Source organism: Prionailurus viverrinus, chromosome A1 (assembly GCF_022837055.1).
Source record: "Prionailurus viverrinus isolate Anna chromosome A1, UM_Priviv_1.0, whole genome shotgun sequence".
NCBI classification, from domain to species: Eukaryota; Metazoa; Chordata; class Mammalia; order Carnivora; family Felidae; genus Prionailurus; species Prionailurus viverrinus.
In genome coordinates, this window is record NC_062561.1 from 113,774,514 (window position 1) to 113,798,187 (window position 23,674).

Genomic DNA, 23,674 nt, shown 5'->3' on the forward strand with positions numbered 1-23,674 from the left:
TCCCTTCCTCCTTCCTTCCTTCCCTTTCTCCTTCCTTCCTCCCTTCCCCTTCCCTCCCTCCCTCCCTGCCTCCCACAAAGTTTTCTGAATGTTATGCAAATGTCACGTACACTGCTAGAGATTCACAGGGTTCACCTACTGGTTGCAGTGACCGGCCAGCCCACAAGCTGTTTCACCACCAATGTGGTCGATATGTGATGGCTGAGGGAACACAGGGGTGAACACCAGTTGCAGACGTGCAGAGGAGGGGGGCTTCCTAGAATAGGTGGCCTCTAAATCAAGTCCTGAGGACCAAGTAGGATTGAGCCAGGTGAAGCATGAGGAGGAGAAGGAGAGCCTTCCCTCTTGGCGGAAGGAAGGGCCGCAGGTGACAAAGTGCATGGCATGCCTGAGGGACTGTAAGCCCCTCTGCATTTAGGGCCCAAAGAGTACACTGAGGGTGTATGTGGGAGTGAGGGTCACAGCAAGACGAGAAGTAGCCAAAATGGAAAGGCTACAGGTTCTAAATGGCCTTAACCAAACCTAGCAATTAACTTTATCCTGAGAGGGGTGGAGAGGGGCACCGTCGGGGCACACCCTGGATGTGTTTGTGGCCACATAGAAGAGCGTGGGATGGCAGACAGAAATAAAGTGAGAAATAGTGGCCCGAGCCACGGCTGGGCTGTGGGGAAGGCAAGACGTCACAAAAGATCTCTGGTGGTGCACTTCCTGCCACAGGGCTTCAGGGTTCCAAGCGGGTGCCACTCACTGCATCCAGATGGCGCCCAGAGTCCCCAGAGCAGACAGTGGAGCCTCACGGCTCAAGTTGCTAAGCCTTAGCCCTTTGCAGCCATGCCACCAGGGCCTCTGATTCCCAGGAAAAACAAGCTGACCTCATCATTACAGATGCCTTAGGGCTCCGGGCTGGGAAGAATCTGCCGCCGGTCAGCTCGGCCTCCGAGGTGCTGGTCGCAGACTACGGCCTGGATGAAACATGCACACCTTTGATGAGGGTTAATTGAATTTTTTTATCTCTAAATTCATTATTAAAGACAAAAAAGGGGAGGGGGAGAGCACTGGTGTTTGATTCTTCCTTGTTATCTAAATAAAACAGAAGTTGGTAAAATCCACTTTTTAGAGGATGTGCCCAATTTTCTTTCACCTAAGAATCCACTGGTGCAGAATGGTTTCGGTACCAAGTCAGACTTGAACATTGTCTTTTACTGTTAGTTATTTGCATTCCTCTGACCCAGAGGCGCCATCTTGCCCCATAGGTATGAGTGAAGAACAGGGACTCTTTGGAAAACGCACATGGTCAGTTGACATCTCAGGTGAGGGCTGGAGCCATGGAACCCGTCCTGGGGTGGGGGTGGTGCTCCCCAGACCACTGAAGGAGCTCTGTCAGCAGTAGCGTCTGCTCTAGCAGAGAGAACACTGGCTCACTGTGTTTGGAGAAGCTGAACGCTGAAAGGGAAGGAAGTCTACTCTGGTCGAGTAATCCTGAAGGCCCCATACAGTGTGGACGTAACCAGGAGAAGCCTATCATATTTAGCCGTTCTCATTGGCAGATGTCTCTGTCCTTCTTGTACCTAATTAGGCAGGCACCCAGGTGGGCATCGAAGAGATAAACCACAGGACTGTTAAGTTTTGTGGGGAAGAATCAGATAATGTCTGGAGGAGAACTTGCCCAGGTGGGACACCACTTTGAACGTCCCCAGGCAGCAGGGCTGGGAATCAGCACAGGCATAAGACAGCAGCAGCAAGGACTATCTGAGAAGGACAGCCAAAGAGGACAAACTTGGCCTCATCGTGTGTCAGCTGTATCCTGAGAGCCAACAGCATCCTTGTCTCCAGACTTAGAGATTCTAGTATATTAAAACCCAGTGCCTTGAGCTTCCTTTGTCAGAGCATCTAATTTATTAAAACTCAAGCACCATGGACAAGTGTTTTTGTTTTATCAAGATAAATAATGGTTTAAGCCTTTCTCTAAAAGTAATCTAATTGAAGAGCTTGGATTTCAGTCTTTATGAAATTATCACAGCTTGGGTCACCGGCTGATCCCGGGTGATCTCAGCTATTACCACCTTCCAAAAATCACATCACTAGACATTATCAGTCTTTTTTTTAAATCTGCCTTAATTACTGAGGATGTCATTGAGTCATTTGGTAGGTATCCAGTCCAGCTGGTCTCTATTGTTTGGATACCCCGGGAACAGTGATAAAGTAGCAGCCCAGAGACAGCAGGAGGAAAAGAGACCTGTGTCTCCTGAATGGCTCTTTCACATTTGTTCTTTAATCTTCACCCCCAAGTCTTGGAGGCAGGTTTATTTTTTCCTGTTTTCCATCTAAGGAAAGTGACCTTGTAAAGGGGGTCATGTATCCTGAGGAGGTGGGTGAGCAGAATTCTAAGGTGACTCCCAGTGACCCTTGTTCTTGTGTAAGCCCTTCCCTTTGAGTGTGGGTAGAACCAACGAAGGTAATGAGTAATTAGGGTGTGTAACATGGCGAGAGAATTGTCCCCGTGGCATTAAGGTGATAATCATCTGACTTTGAACTAATCAAAAGGGAAACTATCCAGGTGGACCCGACTAATCACGTGACCCTTTAAAGCTGCACGGAGAGATCAGGGACAAAGGACATAAGGGATTTGATGAACAAGGCCAAATGGACATGAGGCAGACCCTCCCTTGCTGGTTTTCAAGGTGGAGAAAGCCATCGGGTAGCATTCCCAGCCGGCAGTCAGCAACAGAATGGGACCACCATTCTACAACCTCAAGGAACCGAAGTCGGCCAACAGTCACAGGTGTTTGAAAGCCCTGAGCCCCAGAAAGGAACTCAACCCAGCTGACACCTTCAAGGAAGTCCTGTGAAACTCTGAGCATAGAACCCAGCTCACATGTGCCGGGGTTTCCAGGAACTGACAAGCAGGTGCTGTTTTAAAGGGCTTCTTTTATGTTAACTGGCTACGCGGTGATAGATAACAAATACAGAAGATGAAGAACCAGAATTTAAACTGGAGGCTGCCTGGACTTAGGGCCATGCTTCCTCCACTGCAGGAGCTGCCTGTGCTGGGGAAGAGAAAGTGAGGAGGGCTTACCGGACAACTACATTCTACGAGTATTAGAGAGTCTTTATGTACTAAGCAGTGGGTTTCCAAGATGATTTGGACTCAACAGCATCCCGTGGGGACTCAGTGTCTGGTGGGAAAGACCATCAAGAGGCAGGTGGAAACCATGCAAGAGCCTGTGGCAGAGATGCGGTTGGTATGCTGCTACGGTAGAGAAGCCTCCAAAGGGAAGGAGGCTGAGCTTGGACGTGAAGACTGAGTAGGAGGCCACAGCAGACCAAGTGGGAAGCGCAGAGGTGAAAGGTGTCAAAATCCAACTGCACACCGAGTAAGACAAAGCAGAAAGAACGGTTTACTGCAAGGGTTTCGACCTGCAAACCAGGAAACTCGAGGCTACGGAAACCAGGAGTTCCTTGTTGCTTACAGACTGAGGGATTTCACGTGGTGAGTGTGGAAGTGTGTGGCTCTTTCAGCTGATTGGTTACCTAGTTGTCTTCTTCCTTGTTTGGGTCAGGGCAGCTGAGTCAGGAGGACAAGGAAGTCCAGGGACGGCGTGAGCAGGCTTGATGTTTGGGGACTGGCCTGCATCTTCTGCTGACCTCTACGGAGAGTTGTAAAATTCTGCAACTTGGGTAAGGTTGTTTTCATCTTTTTTAATGCATCGGCATTGGCCAAGTCTGATTTGTCCCTGACATGTGTGACCCATTTTAGTTTGGTCCTACAAAGGGCAACAACGTGGACAAAAGTAGAGACAGAACACACACAGTATATTCAAGTTTTAATAAGCATACTGGGGGGTGATGTGGACTCTCAGTTACAATAGAGCATAGGTGGGAGATGGGATGCAAATGTGGATTAGACCGGGCAGGGGGGCCTTTCGTGCTGTGACGCAACAGTCAGACCATTTCTCTTGGTGACAATAAGAATAATTTCTCTGATCTACTGGCCCTGCCAGCCCAGAGATCTCAGAAGAATCAAAAGGCTGCTTCACTAGACAGCATTCCAGGCTGCCTTAATATGCATTGTGACCTCAAATGGCTGCCATGCCTTTGGTCAACTCTTTTCATTTAATCAAGGATTCATTCCATAGACATCTCCTGGGCAGCAGCTCTTTCTGGGCGGTGTGTTAGACCCAGGAGCACAGCCAGGAACCACAGGAGACCAGTTCCCTCAGGTAGTTGACTGGGTTTGGAGGCTGTATTGACCCTTCCTGGGGTGGGGGGAATGGGGGAGAAGTGACAAGGATTGAAAAACCATCTCCAGAGGGAGGAAAAGGGAGTTTGGCTCCTGGGAAATGAGCAAGATGCCATAGAACATCGAAGACTTCCCTTTTCCAAAACTTTCTGGGATCCCCTATGCTCAGAGAACCTGTTGCTTCTGGTGAATAACTGTCAGGCTTCAACTAGAAAATTTATGCAGGTGACCAGAAGCTTTTGAGAGCGGGTGACTGTGCCAAGCTTAATTGGATACTCTGGGCTGAATTACCATGAATTCTTTGCCTTAATTGCATAATGGCCTCTTTTCTTCATTAAAATTTGGCATAATGACATCATGGGCAACAAAACATGTCAAGAGGCATTTTGGAAAGGTTGTGTATTTTCCTACAGCAGACATCTCTCTCCTAGTTTCAAGGTTAGAGGTTTTTAGTCTATTGTGAAAAGGAGTAGGAGTGGTGGAATCGTTCTGTACAATGACTGCTTTCACGAGTATATCAGCCTGCTCAGGCCCCCATAACAAAATGCCATAGTCAGGGAAGCCTAAACAGCAGGAATTTATGTCTCCCGGTTCTGGAGGCTGGAAGTCCAAGTTCTGATGAGAGCCCTCTCTTGGCTTATAGATGGCCACCTTCTCACTACGTGCTCACAAGGCAGTGGGGAGAGAGGAGGGACAGAGAGAGAAAGCAAGAGAGAGAAGCAGGAGAGGATCAGCGGGCACACTGCAAGGGAGCAAGTGAGTTCTGGTGTCTCTTACTCTCTTACAAGGACACTAATCCTATCCTATTGAGGCCCCACCCTGTGACCTTATTTAACCCTAATTATGTCCTTATAGGCTCTGTCTCCAAACACGGTCACAGTAGTGGTCAGGGCTTCAACATAAGAATTTTGATGGACACCATTCAGTCCATAGCAACGGGTGTATATAGATCTGTCAGAACTCATCATTTTGTGTACTTTCAGTGAATGCAATTGATGTACATAAACTATACTTCCATGAAGTTGTTTTTAAAAAAATAGAATAGATGAGAGACAACCAGAGGTTGACCCTGTAGATTTAATACAGACTTTACAAAAAGGAAGGAAGGAAGGAAGGAAGGAAAAGGGAAGAGGAGGAGGGAAGGAAGGAAGGAAAGAAGGAAGGAAGGAAGAAAGAAAGAAAGAAAGAAAGAAAGAAAGAAAGAAAGAAGAGGAAGGAGGGAAGGAAAGAAAAGTAAGAGGTTAGTCCTTACCCTAGAGTTGAATAATGAAGTCACTTGTTCAGGTTAGCAGTGGGAGCAGGAACCTCCACCCTTCCACAAATCCAACACTCCCTTGAGCTTACCCCTGTGTCTGTGACGTGGCCCAGAGAATAGGACTGAATGCCACCTCTATGCCTGCTGAGCCCAAGATGGTTGCTCTTCTTCGCCAGTCTGCTTTGGGCAATGGTAACCTCCTGTACTCTACTTGGTTGTAAGGGCTCTCACAACCCAAACAAAAGACTGACCCGCCCCTGCTTTTGAGAAATAAGTCCCTGATACTACATCCCCTTGAGCATAAGCTATTTCCAAAGGACCCTGGGAGAGCTGTACAGTGAATGAAGGGTCTCAGGTGCCCACTTAGTCAACAGTCTGCCTCCCGTTACCCCAGCATGCCCACCAAGGCTGATCCCTTCCCAAGGGGCTTCATGGTTCAGCATTTCCTAAGCCATTCTGGACCCCACCATGACATGGGCTCTGTCTTAGGCTCAGCAGACTCAGTGTTAATAATGTACTGGTAGACAGTAATGGCTTGCATGACTTAGGGTTGCTTCTGATATTAACACAAGCATTCTAGAGACAGTGTCTGAGTCCCAAGGAGTCTTGATGCTTTTTTTTTTAATGTTTATTTATTTTTGAGACAGAGAGAGACACAGCATGAGCAGGGAAGGGGCAGAGAGACAGGGAGACACAGAATGTGAAGCAGGCTCCAGGCTCTGAGCTGTCAGCGCAGGGCCCAACGCGGGGCTCGAACCCACGAACTGTGAGATCATGACCTGAGCTGAAGTCGGACGCTTAACTGACTGAGCCACCCAGGCGCCCCTTGATGCTTTTTATATAACCCCCTCTGAACTCTAGCCTGTGTGCCTTACCATGCCAGGGGAATTTTCCTAAAACCCAGAATGGGTCACATCACTTGGTTGATTCTAGTCCTCTGTTACCCATACCCTTATTCATTCAGAAATTATACACCAAATTTCTACTGTTTTGGGCATTGGGCATACAGGAATGAATGAGACATATTTCCTACCCTCTAGAAAACCACTGTTTGGCAGAAGCAGGTAGAATTTCAGGTAGATAAATGTCACAAAGGGTCTAAGTGTTTTGACGATAGTGATTATGGGATTTGGCAGAGTCCCAAAGGAAGGAGATGTCACTTTTTCCTGGGAAAGAAGAGGATGTCAAGGAAAGGGACCCTGAGCAAGGTTTTGAAATGAGAGAGTCAAGACATTTCCGGGAGAAGAAGCAACCTTGAGCAAAGACATGAAGCAGTGTAGACATGCTCGCCCCATTCTACTTACAAGGAAGCTCAGTCTTAGAGTTAAAGCTTGCCCATGACCATACTGCTCATATTGCTGGTAAGAGCTTTTATGAGGTTATTCTAGAAGCTGGGAATACAGCAGGAAATGTGTAAGTGCAGGGGTCTCCCCACTACTGAACACTGCAACTGATCTTTTCAAATTAACAACTCTATCAAGCATTCCTACTATGTAGGGGAAAAGAACTGAGTTATATAATGCCCTCAAAATGTATTTGTTATTTGGAAAGGAGGCTGTATACAGACACAAATCGTTATGTCAGCCTTTCAATTTTGTAATGCTGGCTGGAAAAAGAAAGAGATCATTATTCTTTTATTTGTTTTGTCTTCCTGATGACAAAGTGCGAGCATTATAATGAAACCAGTCTTGCTGACTTAGCACTTGACCAAAATTTTGATTTATAGGTTCTTGTGAACAACATAAAATGAGCTCTGACCCGAAGGCGTTTGGAGGTTGTTCTATTTGTACTCACACTTAGGCCATATTACATGAGTTGTCATTCTGAGAAAGGTCAGTCTTTGCAGTTAAGCTATTGGGTCTGCCATGTAGATTCTGTTGTCCTGTTTCCTGAAGGGGGACCCCTGAAACGATAAATGAGAATCAATACTCAATCTACTTTTAGGCCAGGAAGCTTTTCACATAGATGCCTGAACATCTATCTCTGGCTATCGGAGGAAAAAGCAATCATTAGATCCAGGTAGATAATGTCACCATCCCCCACATGACACTCATGTGTTAAGCAAAGGGGAATCTTACGTCCTTACATTTCCCTAGGCCCTCCTGGGCTGGGCCAGTGGTATCCAGGATCGGTGGTGTCCTGGACCATAGGACCAAGAACTTAAGCATCTCTTCCCTTGGATGGGAGAGAGGACAGGAGCCCGGGAACAAATTTTGCTCACTGACGTCCACCCAGAGATCCCATTCCCAGCCCACTCCCCCAGATAACCAACAAGACCTCTGGAAACTTTACCTGGACCTATGAGGGAAAATTTTATGTCCCCAATTCCAAAAATACCTGCATATAAAATGTAGGGACTCAAGAGTAGGTTCTATTAGATTTTTTCAGTGCCAGGGGATCCAGGAACGCTACATACTCATAATACATCACTCTCCATATAAATCCCCTTGAGAAATCATGTACAGGACAAAGATAAAAGACTTACCATACTGTATCTTGGCCTTTGACTCTAAAGTCCAGTACAGAGAATGCCAGTAAACCAGACTGGGCCACGGGTAGCACTCTTTTCTCCCACACTGCTTGAGCCCATGCCAACCCTGGGCCAGGGCGGATGTCACTACTCAATCACAGTATTCTACTGTTGATCTCAGATATAGCCTCTGACTTTGAGGATAAAGTTTAGAGAAGCAACCCCTAATTGATAAAATTAATACAAATATTAAGCCTGTTTGCCATTTTTGGCCCAGAATGGGTGACCCTTGCTTTGTACTGTCCTTGTCTTGCTGCTCTCGGCTGGACTGTGTCCCCATAGATTTCACACTATGGACAAAGATATCATATACTTGGATTTGGATCACCGAAGCTCTGCCATGTATCTCCTCTCCTTCCTTCCTCTTTCCTTAACTCCCACCAACCAAGCGATGAGAGAGCATTGCATTCTCTTGGTCTTCCATTTGCATTTTTCCTCACTCTGGTTTGAATTCTGCCTTTCTGCTTGGGTTATCTTTTGTTTATCCTCTCCCTGACCAGCTCATATTTGCTAATGGTTTCATAAAAATCAAGTCTTGGAAAGGTTAAACAGAGAGTAATTTAAACCTTCTCTCCCGTTGTTAATAACCCAGATGTACTACTGGATCTCTGACACTGGTGTCTCTTAATTGATAACTGAAAATGCTGTCACCCACTGTTGCAGGGATATGTTATGTCCTAATATCTCATGATGTCTCTGAGGCTCTTATTAAATAACATTCCTCTCAGTGAAACCTCAAACCTCCTTTCCCCCTTCAGAAAATTTCCCTTTCCTGCTTGACTGTATCTCCCCTTGGATTCCCAGGTTGGGTCTTGAATCCCCATTAATTGCCCTTGAAGGAAGTCAAGGGAGGATACCAGTGAATGGGCTCTCAGAAATCGACTAATAATTTCTGTTTCCTTTAGAGGATAGAATTCAAATCAATGTTTCTCTCAAACTCCGTTGATTGCCCTCTGAGGGGGTATTAATCTGGTCATATTTCAGGGACCCATTTTCCAACAGGTGACAAGCCTCAAGGGCATACACAAGCCCTAGTGGACAGGCAGATTCTCTCTTTGATTCCCTCCACCGTGTAGTTGGTGGATGCCTTTATTATACAATAATAATAAGATTCAAGACTTGGGTGCTAGGGGAGTAGACAGTGGGGGATAGTCAGACTGCTCTGTGTCATCTTTTGTCTAAAACTACTTAGGCTCAACTAAGTCATTGCAAATGTTCTGGGACAATAGATATCCTGAATATCCCTTATCAGGACTCTTAAATTAAGTCTTCACAAGTCTCTAATCCTCCAGCCTGGCCTTCTTCTGATCCATGCTGTATGCTGAAACCATAGTGATTTTAAGAAATGTATGTCTGCTCGTATTTCTGCTCTTGGAAAGGGAAACACATCCAGAGCTCTGGGAGAGAGGGCCCAGAGAAGTGATCTTGCTTTGGGAAGAAAAACCTAGGTACCCACAAACCATGACTTATTGGAGAATTCACATTCTGATAAAGAACCACATGGGGGCCCCTGGGAGGCTCAGTCAGTTGAGTGTCCGACTTCAGCCTGGGTCATGGTCTCATGGTTTATGAGTTCAAGCCCTGCGTCGGGCTCTGTGCTGACAGCTCAGAGCCTGGAGCCTGCTTTAGATTCTTTGTCTCCCTCTCTCTGTTCCTCCCATGCTCATGCTCTGTCTCTCAATAATAAAACATTAAAAAAAATTTTTTTTAAAGCCACATGTACTTCAACATCCCCAGTAGGGAGGTGGTGGGGAAGGGAGGCTACGATGGTGAGAAGAAAAATAAAAGGAACTAGTGAACAGTTTTTTAAAGTAAAGATTTAAGGGTTTGGCACAATAGATCAATGCTGTTGAGACGCCACGTTCTGAATCATTTAGTAAGTGCATATGTGGTTTCCTCCTAAGCGGAGAATTCCGGGTCCGATTTTGGACAGCATCATGGCACTCTGTGCACCAGCAGGGAAGACTGGTTTGTTCTCAGCTCTGGGTGAGGCCAAAAACACAACCTGGAGGGTACAGGCTGCCCCACGTCCCCTTCCAGGACTCTGGGCATGATGAGGAAGCAACTCGGAAGTCCCCAGGTGGGAAGAAGCTTCCACTCTTTAGCAGTCCAGTTAGAGGCAGTCACAGCCACCGTCAACACTGAGGCAGAAAAGCCCCGTGCCAGGGATAGAGGGCAGGTGCGGGGGAACAGGGTGGGACTGAATGTCAGGCTCAGGAGTATGAAATGAGGCCAAGCCGGGGCACGGACCTGGAGTCCGAGGCTAGGTCAGCTCCACAAGAGATGTCTAATCTGAGCAGCATGAGAAAATTGGAATTTGGGGTCAGATTCAAGGGCACACAGAGCTCGTTGGGCAGTCAGGGCCAGCTTTCAGGACAGATCCTTGGCCAGCTAGGAGAAAAATCACTTCTAGGGGATAAGAGGCCAGAGGCCAAAGCCATCTTCAGTCTCTGTCTCTTCTTCTGAGAATTTCTCCTTCCTCTGGGCTTAAAGCCACAGACATTGAAAGCCAGTGTCTGCTGCAGGTGGAGATGCCGGCCCCATAACACGATCAAGAACATCACCATTGTGTGAGGACCCTGGGAGGGGTCTACCTGTCCACGGGGGACATGCATTCATTACCTGGTTGTGCAGGGGTAAACTGAGCACCACAGCCCTTCTTTAGGTCAAAGGTACCTGCATTAGCAAGGACCTTTTATTTCACAAACATTTGAAGTTTTCTGTCATGAATTTTGAAGCTAAATTTGAAAACCACAGAGGGGCGCCTGGGTGGCTCAGCCGGTTGGGCGTCCGACTGCAGCTCAGGTCATGATCTCGAGGTCTGTGAGTTCAAGCCCCGCGTCGGGCTCTGTGCTGACAGCTCAGAGCCTGGAGCCTGCTTCGGATTCTGTGTCTCCCTCTCTCTCTGCCCCTCATGTGCTCATGCTCTGTCTCTCTCTGTCTCAGAAACAAATAAACATTAAAAAAAAATTAAAAAAAAAAAAAAGAAAACCGCAAACATGACCAATATCTAGGTAGCTTTGTAGGTGAAAAGAAGGGACCATGTCCAGCCCCTTCTACAGGAATTTACTGAGCTCCTCTCTGCCAGCACCACCTTCCCCCACACAGCATACACTCTGAGACAGGCTTCCCAAATATTCTAGCATTCTCCTGTCAGTCTCCCCCTGTCCAAACACCTGTAGGGCTGGCTGACTGACTTTTTTTTTTTTTTTCTCATTTTGATGTTAAGGAAAAAAAATCCATAAAATGGGATTTTCAAGGGTCCAAACAGCTAGCAGAAAGGCAGGATACCATCTTCAGGACAAGGAATGCCAGATAATAATAGTGTTTATGTTATGATTTTCCCCTCTCTCCATGATGTCTCTTTGCTCCTAGAGAAATTTCATACAATTCTCCCATTTTATGTGATATGTGATGCACCAGGAAAGAGAGGTGGGCAGTCTAGCTTCCTACTGAGTGATCTGCCTCATCCTCTTCATCGTGATGCCTCAGTTTACAATGTCTAGACTTGACCTTGAACATCAGAGAAGGGATTCTCTTATCAGCTGGTGCTTACAGCCTAACCTGGGAAGCATCAGAAGTATAGGAAATCCCCCATCTGTGATGCTGGAACTGGCACGGGTATTTGTTAAGGAATAAGTCTCTCTTCATTTTGCACAAGCATTTCCTCTCCCTGAAATATCAGTTCCTAGCCCTGTGCCCTCGTCAGCTGCGAGCACTGCCATGAGGGTGAGCCCCAGATGCCACCCAGCCCTGCTTCCCTCCACAGTCTGCTTTTGGGGCCCTCCTCTGTCCAGGGATGCCTCCTGCAACCACACGGCAGTCATCCTTTGCTGGGAGGCAGCTGTGACACTGGGAACACACAGGTTTTTGGCAACAGAATCACTCAGAAGCAAATCCTACCACTGACGTGTGCGGCTTTAGACACAAGACCCTTATCACTTAACGCATTGTTTTGTTGGAAAGATGAGATGGGGTGCAAAAAGAGAACGCCCCTATAAATTTAGAGACCATGAATATGAGCAGAGGTAGGTTTGAGGAGAAAACGAAGCAACCAGACAAGGTCACGGGCAGCCTCTTTTCTTCCTCCTATTCTCCACAAGCCCTCTCTGGGCCAGAAGCAGAGCTAAATGCTCTAAGTGTAGCAGTCAACAAGAAAAACATGCCCTTTCCCCTGAAGAGCTTAGACTTGGACCATGCCCTTCAAAGTATACTGCACCCTGACACATGGTAGGCCCTCAAAAATGGCAGTTATTGTCCATTTAACTATTCAGGGCCCTAAAGACATATTGTACTCTTTTAGCTTTGTGTAATGAATTACACAGCATTTAAACTGGGAGAATTGCATGAAAGTTCTCTAGGAGCAAAGAGACATCCTGGCGAGAGAAAAATCATAAACACTATTCTTATCAGGCATTCCTTTGTCATAAAGATGGTATCTTGCCTTTCTGCTGGCTGTTCGGACTCTTGAAAATACCATTTTATGCTTTTTTTTTTTTTTTTCTCTTAACTTCAAAATGAGTAAAAAAGAGTCCGCCAGCCCTGCTGGTCTTTGGAGAGTGGGAGATTCTTTTCCATACATTTCACTTACTCTCATTTGTTTCTCTGCAGGCAAGGAGAGAGCAAGAACCAGTGTGCTTTCCTCTATAATTATTACAATGTTTCCAGTAAGTTCAACAAAATGTTCATTATTTAACTAACTACTGGGAGCGAAACTCAGCTTCCAGGTGGGAGTCCTCAGACCAGCATCCAGAGGCAAGAGTAGAATCACCTCTTGTGTAGTTCCTGGTTGGCTCAGTCAGTTAAGCCTCTGACTTTGGCTCAGGCCATGATCTCATGTTTCGGTTTGTGAGCTCGAGCCCTGCATCAGGCTGTGTGCTGACAGCTCAGAACCTGGAAGCTGCTTCAGATTCTGTGTCTCCCTCTCTCTTTGTTCCTCCCTTGCTCATTCTCTCTCTGTGTCTCAAAAAGAAATAAACATTTAAAAAAAAGAGAGAAGAAAAGTACCTCTTACACTTGAAGCTCTGGGTACAGAGAGACAAGAGAAAAAGAAAAAAGGTCCTGGCCCTTCTACAGCCGGCTGGCTCTGAGCCAGGAGGGAATCCAGCGGGGTGATCCAGGCAAACTCACATAAACAGGCCACCACCAGTGGCGAAGGGAACACAGATGCAGAGAGAAATGTAGTTCTGCCAGCTCTCACTAACATCTTATGTTTACCTTCCTCCATTTTTGCACTACGAGAAACAACCAGATGAAGGTACGCAGGGGAAAAAAAGCACATGAGCCCACAAAATGTATTGGTTACTTGGCGTGGCAGGATGGAGGTGATTTTAACAGCAGGTAGAAATAAGCTCTTGTAGTAAATTAATTGCACTGTAGTAACCAAGTATTGTGCAGTGAGACAGGCTGCCCTGGGAAACTCTCGGTTCCTTGGAAGCTGTGCTGAATCCCAGCTTGATGGGATTAAAATAGGGGAATCTCCTTCCTGGGAGAATGAGCCAGAAAAACCAAATAAAATTGCAAATTCTCAAAATGGATTTTCTTTCCCTTTCTGGTTCAGGACAAAGCTTATTAAATGAGTAGGATCAACTAACTGTGTTTCTAAAATAAGAAAGCTGGTATCTCTGACAATGAGGTGAGTGAGACCCCAGGCCCTTCCTGTTGAAAGGAAGCTATTATAGCTCTGAGGTCACACAACCCCAGCCAAGCCCCTCCTCATCTATTTGCTCACAGATGCAGCAAACCCATGCCAGATTCACTGCTGTGTTCTGACCATCAGAAATGTGATCTTGGGGTGCCTGGGCGACTCAGTCAGTTAAGCATCCAACTTTGGCTCAGGTCATGATCTCACAGGTCGTGAGTTCGAGTCCCGAGTTGGGCTGTGTGCTGACAGCTCACAGCCTGGAGCCTGCTTCAGGTTCTGTGTCTTCCTCTGTCTCTGCCCCTCCCCTGCTCACTCTCTCTTTCTCAAAAATGAATAAACATCAGAAAAAAATTATAGGAGCACCTGGGTGGCTCAGTCGGTTAAGTGCCCGACTTCGGCTCAGGTCATGATCTCACGGTTTGTGGGTTCGAGCCCCACGTCGGGCTCTGTGCTGACAGCTCGGAGCCTGGAGCCTGCTTTGGATTCTGTGTCTCCCTCTCTCTCTCTGACCCTCCCCTGCTCACACTCTGTCTCTCTCTCTCTCTCTCTCAAAAGTAAACATTAAAGCAACATTTTTTTTAATAATAAAAAAAATAAAAAGAAAGGTGACCTTAAGGAAAGTCTGGAAGCCCAAATAGGGAAAACCTCAGAGGGTTTCTGGCTTAAATTTGTTTCTCTTGTTTATGAATCTCACCCATGTGGACATGTACATCACACAACTTACTTCACTTTTGTCATACGTGGTAGACAACAGCTGTGTGAACACAAGCTAGACCAACCAGGTGGCCTGTGTGTCCGAGTGGCCCAGGGCTGGGGGAGAGGCCCACGTGGCCCCGCTCGAAGCCCTCAGAGGGCTGTTAACAGCTAAATACCCTAATCAACTCACTTTCATCGACTTCTCCAACAGGCTGGGGAAAAAAGGCCGGAGAAGTCCTGGCAGCAGCTTTGAATTTGCAATTCAATGTGATATTTCACCACGAGCTTGGTGAAAAGAGGGCCTGAACCTCTGTTCATAGATTTACAGTCTAACTTCTACTCTGCCATTTTACCTACGTTCATAAACCGCTGATTATTTGATTATTTTCTACTAACCACAGAGACGCTGGCACTCTCTACCTCCTATTCCGTGCCTGAGCGGGCATAGTAGGAATTCGAGCCGAACTAATTCGAGCCGAACTTGGCCAACCGGGCGCCCTACTAGGAGACGACCAAATCTATAATGTAATTGTCACTGCTCATACATTCGTAATAATTTTCTTTATGGAAATACCTATCATGATCAGAGGCTTTGGAGACTGGTGCCATTAATAATTGGAGCATATAGCTTTGGAGATCTAGCTTTCCCTCGAATAAATAATATCAGCTTCTGACTTCTTCCCCCATCCTTCCTCCTACAACTGGCATCATCGACAGTAGAAGCTGGCCTGCGTCTCCAGCCTCATTCAGCTCATTTTGACTTGATCCTGCTCAGCCTTTTCCCAGCCGCATGCTTTGTTGCAGCTCTTCTCTCTACTAGAACGTCTTTGTTTCTTCTCCTCCTTGGTGCAACTGAGAAATCCGCACACTTCGCTCAGACCTAGCTGCAGGACCCCTCCCTCGGGACTCCTGCCTGTGGGCTCTCCCCTTCCTGGCAGCCTGCCTGGCCGGATACCCTCCCCAGGGCCTCCCTCTGCACCTGGCGTGGCGCTCTTTTTGCAGGCAAGGCCTTAGTTTGAGGGTTTGACGGTAGTTGGTTTACCTTTTCCATGGACTCCTGAGCTCAGAGCTGCTCAAGGGGGTGGGGGTGGGGGCGGGGGTGGGGGAGCTATGTTAATGCTTATTTGAGTCTCCCACACCTAGAAAGTGCCTGCCCTGCTCTAAGTCAGCAGCTGAGGGTGGGAGGAAGGAAGGGGAAGAGAGGGCTGGAGGAATGGAAGGAGCGCCTGGATAGAATGAAACAGTCACCTGAGAAGACTTGGGCTGGAGAAGGAAGGAGGCCGCCTCGTGCCGTGTAAGATGCCCCCGCTGTTACAGAAAGGCTAGGACGGACACGTAAGTAGAGTAAGTTGTGAAGCATCACAAAGGAAATGGAGATTCTGCCTTGTTTGCAGGGATGGTGGCTTGAATGAAGGAGGGAATCCTGAGATCATAGAGGTAGATGGTTTCGGAGGCCCTTTCTTAGGTCTACACTCTAAGCATGCCCAGAAGGCCTGCATAAAAGGCCCAGCTTTGTGTATTAGTCAGGGTTCTGTAGAGAAATGGAACCAGTAGGAGGTGTGTATATATGGAAAGACATTTATCAGAAGGAATTGTCTCCTATGACTGTGGAGGCCGCCGAGACGTGGCAGTGTGACTTGTGTGCATGCTCTCTCTCTTTCTCAAAATAATTAAAAAAACTTAAAACAATTTTTAAAAAGCAGGAGACCCAGGAGACCCAGTGGTGTAGTGTCAGTTCAAAGATGAACAGATTCGTGGGGCGCCTGGGTGGCGCAGTCGGTTAAGCGTCCGACTTCAGCCAGGTCACGATCTCGCGGTCCGTGAGTTCGAGCCCCGCGTCAGGCTCTGGGCTGATGGCTCGGAGCCTGGAGCCTGTTTCCGATTCTGTGTCTCCCTCTCTCTCTGCCCCTCCCCCGTTCATGCTCTGTCTCTCTCTGTCCCAAAAATAAATAAAAAACGTTGAAAAAAACAAAATTCAAAGATGGACAGATTCGTGACCGAGGGAGAGGTGATACTTCAGTTTGAGTCTGAAGACGGGAAAAGGGGGCTATCCCAGGTCAAAGGCAGCCAGGCAGGAGGAATCCTCTTTTATTTCGGGGTGAGTAGGTCTGTCGTGTCGTTCTCTCCAGGCCTTCAACTGATTGGGTGAGGCCCACCCGAATTAGGGAGGCCGTCTGCCTTCGTTCTACTGATTTAAATGTTAATTTCATCCTCAAACACCCACAGAAATACTCAGAGTGATATTTGAGCCAATGTCTGGATACCCCATGGCCCAGTCAGCCTGATGTATGAAATTAACCATTACCATTTATAATTGCAAATATAATTCAAAATAACTTTAATATCTTTCAGAGGAGGGATGAATTGATAAATTGTGGTATATTCATACATTGAGATGCTGTCCTACAGCGGACACGCATGAACTCCAGACAAATATATCAACATGAGAGTATCGAGGAACCAATGTCCACTGCAAAAGGAAAGTTGCAAAAGATAAAAACTGTGTGAATTTTTAAAAGACAAAACAAGGCCACGTGTGGATATTTATCTATGTAGTAATAATATAAAAACATAGATAACAGAATAAACCTCAATTTCAGATTTTCCTTTAAAAAAGAAAAATCAGGGGGCACCTGGGTGGCACAGTCAGTTAAGCACCTGACTCTTGAACTCAGGTCAGGTCATGTACTTGCGGGTTCATGAGTTTCAGCCCCTGTGCTCTTATGATGGGGAGGCTGCTTGGGATTCTGTGTGTCTCTCTCTTTCTGCCCCTCTCCCTCTTGTGTGCATGCTCTCTCTCTTTCTCAAAATAATTAAAAAAACTTAAAACAATTGTTAAAAAGCACACTCAGAAAGAAACATGACAAAAGGCTAACTTGAATGTTAAAAACTGGATGGTGAGTTATTTCCGTGTGTGCAAAATATTTTCATAAGATGTTTTTTGAAAGATAACGGATAGAAGCAGTGGTCTGTATGAATTCCAAGACTCCCACACATCCCCAGGTTACTAGCTGGTCTCTGCAAAGCAATTTCTTACGAGAGTACCCACACTTATGTCAGGTTTGGGTGAATATCCTCTGCATTCTTGGGCACCTGAAAAACTGCCCATATCTTTCTTCAGGCAGCAAAAGGATTTGGGGCACCTCAGGGAGCATTCTATCTGAGGGGAGCCTCATGGTCAGGGTGAGAGAGAGTCACTATTTAGGAGATGCTCTTTGTGGGGAACCTGGACTCCAGGACTAATGGGAACTGGGATATAAATAGGACCTTCTGTTGTCTTGAAAGAGCAGGAGGAGTCATCCTTCAGGATGTGGCCAGATAGGCCAGGTTCTAGTTTGGTTTCTCCATATGCCAATTTCATGATATGGGGAAAGACTGTAATTCAGAGGTGCCATTTCCTCATCTGTATGGTGGGGACGATGACTTCTCTTACAATGTTGTGAAAACAAAGTAATACGGCCCAGTAGGGCTGCCTGGCCGAAACAAGGCACCAGGTCTCTCTTTTCTGACACCCTCCCCACGTCTGAAGGGGAAATTCCATCAGAGTATCGCAGTCCTCAATTATATGGCCGTGGGATTTTTGCTTGACCGATGATTATTGTTGCAGTACCAGGGAAAGAGGGAGGACACATTCCAAGGTTTCAGTTGAAAATGGACAACTCTGTGCAAACTTTATTTCCAAATGCAGAGACAGAACTTGAGTCAGGAGAACCGGGCTGCCACAGGTGCTGTCTGTGACCTTGTGAACGTGGCCTCAAATTTCCCAGGCTCAGTGTCTCCATGACTAGAAGGAAGCATGCCTGCAGTCTCTTTAAATGATAAGATAATGTAATTTTAAGAAGAGAGGAATGTAGGGGATCTTGGGTGGCTCAGTTGGTTAAGCATCCGACTTCAGCTCCGGTCATGATCTCATGGCTCGTGGGTTTGAGCCCCGCATCGGGCTCTGTGCTGACAGCTCAGAACCTGGAGCCTGCTTTGGATTCTGTGTCTCCCTCTCTCTCTGCCCTTCCCCCACTTGTACTCTCTCTTTCAAAAATAAATTAACGTTAAAAAAAGAGAGAGAGAGATAAAATAGCGAGAAGCGATGATAACTAAAAGAAAAAGCTTTAATCCTTATTTAGTATATACAGTCCTTGAGTGGATTTATGACGTAAAGCTTCCGTACATGGTCATCATGCGATGCGAGTGTGGGACCCAAAATTAGCATGGTTCTTGTTTGATAGCTACTCTTCAAAAACAACGCACAAAGTGAACTCTGTTATTTTTGAGATGTTCTTACAGACCTATCTAGGCCTCTTCCCTAAGTGAGGGTGGTGAATGGCGGAGATGAAGGTGGGCTCACATCCACGGTGCCCTCAGCTAGCAGCAAGAACACTTGGTCCAGAACGGCGAGGAAGCACTCTGTCCCGTGACCTGAAGTCTGAAATTGAGAGGTGGTTAAAGGGACAAAATAACTGAAAACTGGTTCTCACAGTATATTCAGGTCACCATGATTGAGCTGTGGGTGACTGAAAATTGTCATCCCCTTCCCTGCTTGTGAGTAGTAATTGTCCCTACGAGACAACGTTAAGGCAACGTTGTGGGCCTGTTTTGAAACACTGCTTAGGAAGGCCGGCAAGCCAGCCGGTATGCGTTAGGAGACTATTGAGCTGCACAGGTTGAAGTAGAAAGGCTATCTGACTAAAATAGAGTTAACCAGAAAATTCAATTCAGGAAAAACTATATCTACACAGACTTCTGACTCAACACTTTTGTTGTCTTTTGCATTAAAGTGAAAGGGGAATCATTCACTGCTTGATGGAGTGCTGCCTGGCAGAACTTGGCTTTGTTTACGTTCTACCGTGAATTAGTCCGGTGTTTAGGGAAAATGGCTTAACCTCTCTGAAGCTAGAAATGCGGAACAGGGATGGGGCGCCTGGGTGGCTCAGTTAAGCGTCCCACTTTGGCTCAGGTCATGACCTCACGGTTCATCGGTTTGAGTCTCGCATCAGGCTCTGTGCTGTCAGTTCAGAGCCTGGAGCCTGCTTCGGATTCTGTGTCTCCCTCTCTCTCTGCCCCTCCCCCGCTCAAGCTCTGTCTCTCTCAAAAATAATAAACAACAACAACAAAAAGAATGCTGAAGGGGTAAGCTAGAAACTCTGAAACCCTGTAGTTCCAGGTGTTTTTCACGTGCTGAATCACCTACCGGGTCCTGCAGGTGAAGCCAATGATGGCAGCCTTCAGTCACCTTCCAGAAGCTTACCTGGATCCTCTCAATCCCCACACCGGGGCTGACAACTGTTTCCCACTCCCTACTGAATGAAATTCTGGGAATAACACTGAAGGCTTCCTATCTGTGAGGATAAAGGAGAAGAAGGAAAAGGACTCTGTCTGCCCCCGGGGTCTGTGGACAAGAAATAGTCACTTTCACGATTGTACTAACATAACACTTGTTCCTGAGCCAGTAGCTCAAGTGAGTGAAATGAGGTTTTCAATAGACACGACCTCACACCCCCCTTCTAGGGACCTCCAAAGTCAGCATTAGCGAGGGCTGAAGGGACTCCTGGATTCTGACTTCCAGAAGCTGTGGTAAGGACTCGGTAGCTATTACCAAGACCATTTCTCTCTCCATCTAGGAACACAGCTGGCCTGCAACCCCACCTGCCTTGCGGGTCACTGTGACTCTGTCACTGAGTTCTGTCCTAGGGGATGTGGTGGAAGATACCTTTTCAAGCCTGACCCCTGAAAACCTCTCACCCAATCTTCAAATGTCTCTTCAGCAGCCACCAGCTGAATACCAATACCCAGCGCAACTTTGGAAGTAGTCACACATTGAAGATGGCAGACAATCTGTAGCCTGGGTTCCTGAACGAATGCCTCCATCACAGACTGGATTCTGCAAGGATAATAAATTTATGCACTCAACTGCAGAAAATTTGGAGTTTGTTACACACATAGCTGCATATTGTACACAGACACACACACACACACACACACACACAAAAGGTATTTGCATTATCAATTATTCCATGATATACAGTCACTTAAATGTCAGCTTTTAAGGGTTTACCTAATTATATCATTAAACCGCCCACTGTGGTTCTTTTTTTAAAAAAAAAATTTTTTTAATGTTTTTATTTATTTTTGAGACAGAGAGAGACAGAGCATGAGCAGGGGAGGGGCAGAGAGAGAGCGAGATGCAGAATCCGAAGCAGGCTCTAGGCTCTGAGCTGTCAGTACAGAACCCGGCATGGGGCTTGAACTCACGGACCGTGAGATCATGACCTGAGCCGAAGTCGGATGCCCAACCGACTAAGCCACCCAGGCGCCCCTCCTCGCCTCCCCCCCCCCACTGTGGTTCTGATGCTAGTTTCTGAGGACTTAATGAATGGATACTGAATAATAAATAATAAATCAACCCTGGATAAATAAATAAATCATTGGATAGATAAATAAATAAACAGCCCTGTCAGGAGTGGGTAATATGGCAAAAACGTCTCCTTCCCTATGCCTCTCTAGCTGTGTCTGGAACAGCTTAGAGCAAGCACTGATTTACTCCCAGAGAAGTGAGACAGGAATTGTAATGCAGGCCTAAGACTCTGAGGCAGTTAACAAGAGGCTCAGAAAAAGGTTGACCACAGCCACTGCACAGCTCCTGGCGAGCCAGGAGGGGAACAGAGCGAGAGGGGGAAGAGCCGTTCAGTCAGAAGCCAAGGGGATGGCACCTTCTGGAACTGGGAAGGAAAGAGAGGCTGTTTCCACCCTATTCTCCATCTTGTGAGGTAATGTATGTACAATCATAATTTTCACACAATGAAAAGCATGACTCTTTAATGATATAGAATGTATATGTGTCAAAAGTTACCAACTAAATAATGAGGAAACCAGTAATATGATAAAGGTGGTTCAAAGAGCATTTTGAGGGGTGCCTTGAGCATCTGGTTCTTGATTTCAGCTCAGGTCATGATCTCTTAGTCTTGAGGTCATGAGATCAAGCCCCACATCAGGCTTTGCACTGGGCGTGGAGCCTGCTTGGGATTCTCTCTCTTCCTCTTCCTCTCCTTCTGTCCCTCTCCAGCTCTCTCTCTGCGCGCGCTCTCTCTCTCTCTCTCTCTCAAAAAAAAAGAGCATTTTGAAGAACAGGGTGATCTCATCTACTGGATAAAGGCATTCTGAAATAAATTTTCTGAGTCAAACATAAAACTGGAATATTCTGTAGAGCAGTGAAGCCTAACATGTAGGGTAATCTTTGTCACCTTAGAGAAATCTGCATGGTACGTGTGACTTCGCTGGGTCTCATCCCTTAATGGCACAGCCAAATACAGGTATATTTCCCTGGAAATTTAGTTAAATTCTCAAATAAGCCTATGAAACAGTTCTCCTTTATAACCTTAAATAGACATGCTGCCCTCTCTTTGCCTATTTTTCCAAATTTTAAAAGATCTTTTCTAATTGTCCCCCCATTTTTTATTATAATTAATATCCAGAGATTATTCTTGACCACCCCAAAGGCTGGTCTCATGTTTTAGCTTGATTGTTTACAAAGGTAAAGTAAGCAGTGTTGCTTAACCATTATAATCTTCCTTGAGCCAGAGGTACTGAGGCCTCTCTAAAGCCAGAGAATTAACTTCTGTCTGGAAATTTTATTAAAGAATCTCAGCTTGGGCTGTTTAAAAGTCTTGATGATTTGGACTTCTATTCTGACGCAAGAAACCAAGGTCCAAGAAACTCCACCAGACAGATCTTACATGAAGTGCTAGTAAATTTTGGTGAATTCTTTAAGATTGCCCATGTTTTATTATGATCACGGGTACTCCAGGAAGTGACTTTCCTTACCTCTGGGAGGCTGGGAGCCTGTATGGCATAGAACACGTCTCAGGCCAGGTTTCCTGGGAGAGCTTTGTAAACATTGACGCCACATGTTAAATATACCTTTGTAAAGGTGAGCTTGTCACACTTGATTAAGTGAGGTTCCTTTTCAACATGACACTCCAGATCTGGCCTTAGTTGCACAGCTAATTTGTCAAATTATATCTTGGTAAAAAGGAGGCCAAATCCTCACTGAACCTACGCAAATAACTATATTGCTGTGCAAAGTAAAGCATCTCAATAAACATCCTCGTCTCTGAATTCAGAGGTGACAGTAACAAGCAGATATCCTTACAAGTGCCCTCTTTCAGGGGCGCCTGGGTGGCTCAACTGGTTAAGCGTCCTACTCTTGTTTTTAGCTCAGGTCATGATCTCACAGTTTGTGGGATTGAGCCCCGCATTGGGCTCTGCACTGACAGTTCAGAGCCTACTTGGGACTCTTTCTCCCCCTCTCTCTCTGCCCCTCCCCGGCTCATGCTTGCTCTTGCTATCTGTCTCTCTTTCAAAACAAATAAACATTAAAAAAGTGTCCTCTTTTCAGTTTCCTAAAGCATCGTCTACTACACTGAGAGAGATTAAAAAGGAAGAGTAAAAATCTCCTCTCATGCATTATGATAAATAGAACATTAAAAAATTAACATATGCCGAAGTAGATAACTACCATTTAAATTTCAGTCTGGTTTTCCCTCATTAGTTAATTCAGTCCTATGTCATTAAATTTATCCCCCTGGATCTTGAGTCAGCAGCTCCTTGTGTAAAATTGTCTACTTGTGAACTAAACACAATGTTAGAAGTTCTGACCAGTCCCCTAATACAGTCTGACAGTTGTCTAGATAATGTCAGCTTTACACATTGGAGCTTTTACCCGTAAGCCTAGTCTTGACGCATCAATAGTTATTGGTATCCAATACAGTCAGTCCTTTCCTCAAGACTGTGAGTTTTTCTTTATCAAAGATACAGATTCTAGCCTGCAGGCCTTCAGGAACATGTCAGAGGAGAGTGAAAACCAGAGGTAGACGAGACTATGTATCTGTGGTTCATTTTGTGCAGCAGATAATAATATCAAAAAAGAGGAGACTTAAATTCTCTGTTGGGATATAATACATAACTGTTTCCTTGAAAATTAATGTTCCCTCTCAGGCAAGAACATATTGTGGACAGTGAGAGCATTGGCAAATCTTTGGGACTTCGCATTCCCTTCTATAATACGGATAACTTATGCCACATTAATATCAATAACGTTTTACCTGTACAAAACTCTTCTGTGCTTTGACACATCATTTGTTGTCATTTAGCTTGTACAACAGTGTGGAACTAATTAAGAAACGTGCAGAAACAATCCTAATTATTTTTAGCAATTTTTTATATGTAATATTAAAGAAGAAATCTTTGTGAGTTCCCATGGGAACTTTGGGACATCGCAAAGATATTTGGGTGTAAAAGAAATAATCAATCTTTTCT

The 23,674-nt window shown here is 45.9% G+C and overlaps 1 long non-coding RNA gene across 1 annotated transcript; it reads left to right on the plus strand.

The window, feature by feature from the left end:
- Positions 1-4,156: 4,156 nt before the first annotated feature.
- LOC125174813 (uncharacterized) lies at positions 4,157-20,221 on the plus strand. The gene is made up of 3 exons (XR_007155574.1): positions 4,157-4,220; positions 12,637-12,692; positions 20,125-20,221. It is a non-coding gene; the product is annotated as an uncharacterized LOC125174813 (long non-coding RNA).
- Positions 20,222-23,674: the final 3,453 nt, after the last annotated feature.